Source organism: Bos indicus x Bos taurus, chromosome 8 (assembly GCF_003369695.1).
Source record: "Bos indicus x Bos taurus breed Angus x Brahman F1 hybrid chromosome 8, Bos_hybrid_MaternalHap_v2.0, whole genome shotgun sequence".
Classification (NCBI taxonomy): domain Eukaryota; kingdom Metazoa; phylum Chordata; class Mammalia; order Artiodactyla; family Bovidae; genus Bos; species Bos indicus x Bos taurus.
Window position 1 is genome coordinate 104641560 of NC_040083.1, and position 2452 is coordinate 104644011.

The 2452-nt window shown below is 38.4% G+C and overlaps 1 non-coding gene across 1 annotated transcript; it reads right to left on the reverse strand.

Annotated features, from left to right (window-relative positions):
- Positions 1-765: 765 nt before the first annotated feature.
- On the reverse strand, positions 766-837 carry TRNAC-ACA. Its single transcript has one exon. It is a non-coding gene; the product is annotated as a tRNA-Cys (tRNA).
- Positions 838-2452: the final 1615 nt, after the last annotated feature.

Below are 2452 nucleotides of genomic sequence, written 5' to 3' on the forward strand. Positions count from 1 at the left end.
TCCTGAAAACATAAACAAACATAAAACATAAAAAAAGGAACTCCTGAAAACATAAAATGGAAATTCAAAAGGTGCTGGGTGGCAAGAAAATACAAAAAAGTCCTATTTGCTTATGTGTGATTAATTCTCAATAAGTATCTACCAAAGGAAGGGAGAACTAGAGGATTTCCAGGTTTAGCAAAAAAAAAAAAATCAGTTCAGTGTGAACTTTAGATAAAAAAGTGAATGATTTTTAAAAATAAGTTTGTCTCATGCAATATTTGGGACATGGTTATACTAGAAATTCATTTGTTCAAGAAGATGTGATACGTACATATGGTGGTGGTGGTTTAGTTGCTAATTCGTGTCCGACTCTTACAACCCCATGCACTGTAGCCTCCCCAGTCTTCTCTGTCCATGGGGTTTTCCAGGCACGAATACTAGAGTGGGTTGCCTTTTCCTTCTCCAGGGGATCTTCCCGACCCAGGGATCGAACTCTCATCTTCTGTATTGTAGACAGATTCTTTACTGCTGAAGCACCAGGGAAACCCATAAATATATATATATATATATATATATATATACACACACATGCATACAGATATATATATATATATGTGTGTGTGTGTGTGTGTGTGTGTGTATGTACGAAAGTGAAAGTGAAGTCGCTCAGTCATGTCTGACTCTTTGTGACCCCATGGACTGTAGCCTATCAGGCTTCTCCATCCATGGGATTCTCCAGGCAGGAATACTGGAGTGGGTTGACATTTCCTTCTCCAGGAGATCTTCCCAACCCAGGGATTGAACCTGGGTCTCCTGCATTGTAGGCAGACACTTTACCATCTGAGCCACCAGGGAAGTCCATATATATGTGTATATATATATATATATATATATATATATATATATATATATACATATACATTTATATATATATATATATATAGCAATATTATTAAGCCATAAATAAGAAAAATAATGCCATTTTCAGCAACATGGATGGATCTAGAAATTGTCATACTGAGTGAAGTAAGTCAGATGAAGAAAGACAAATATGATATCTTTTACATGTGGAATATAAAAAAGAAAATGGTACAAATGAGCTTATTTCCAAAACAGAAATAGAGTTGCAGATGTAGAAAATAAACTTACGGTTGCCCAGAGGGAAGGGTGGGTGGAGAGGTGCACTGGGAGATTGGGACCGAGATGCACATGTAAATAACTAATAAGGCTTACTGTGCAGCGCAGGGACGTGTACTCAATATTCTCTTACGGGAGCATGACACTGATATTGCTTTCACGCAGACTCTAAAATACAGTGCAAATCAGCATGTCTATGAAACAAGAACAGACTCCCAGACACAGAGAACAGACTTGTGGTTGCCCAGGGGGAGGGGGAAGGGAGAGGGAAGAAACAGGAGTGTAGGATTTGCAGAGGCAAACTAGTCCATGTAGAGTGGATAAACAGCAAGGTCCTACTGCATATCACAGCACTGCAATGACACTATTCTTGCATAAAATGAACAAGAAAATTGCTGTTTACCTGAAGTTCAAATTTACCTGGGTGTTCTGTATTTTATCTTGCAAATCTGAGGAGGAAGGGAGGAAAGAAGGAAGGGAGGAAGAGGAAGGAAGAGGAAGGAAGAGGAAGGCTGGGAGGGAGCCTGATATCAATCAGGCTACCTCAAGATTCTGCCATTAGAACTTTGGCTCATCTTACTTCAGATTTACCAAGAAAACATCTGTCTATAATTTGACATTTCACGAGGAACTAGCCACTGGGAAAGAATAAATTGGTCAGGCTGTCTGGAATTTCTCACTGCTAACTGACAACTTGACTTTTGACTAAGATGTGGTGTACCCTGTAGCTTGGTACAAGGAAGGAATGTACTAACTCCAGAGACAGTCATAGTTCAGTTCATGTGACAGATTTTGCAATAGAAATTAATAAATTAAAATTCCAACTTTATGTCCCAGTCCTCAGAGTTCCGTTACTGTGATGCCAACTTTGAGAGACAGATCTGCTCCCTTAAGTGTGCTCATGGTGGGGACGGCAAGGTTCTATGGTGATGTTTCCATGTTTTATTTCTTAAACTGAATGGTAAGTATATGGTGTTCTTTTATTCTTTGTAACGTTTCGTGCATCAGAATATTTTATACGGTATTTTCAAACAAAGTGAAATAAGAAGCCAAGTGATTTAATGGAAGAAGGATGGACTTGCTTTGAGAAAATATTTGCTTGAGCCCAGATTAGCCACTGTTTCACTTCTTTCTATTTTACATTCCAACAACATAGTGTTAATCAGAGGGTTTCTAGTGAGATCTTATGCTGAGCTCTTCCTTTTACATTTCCATGCCTTATGCTTTGCCTTTTGTCTTGGAAAGCCTTCTTTATCCTTTTTTTCCAGCCACTCCCACTCACTTTTAAAGACAACTCATAACTATCATACAGGACAATTCAGGAATTTTTTTT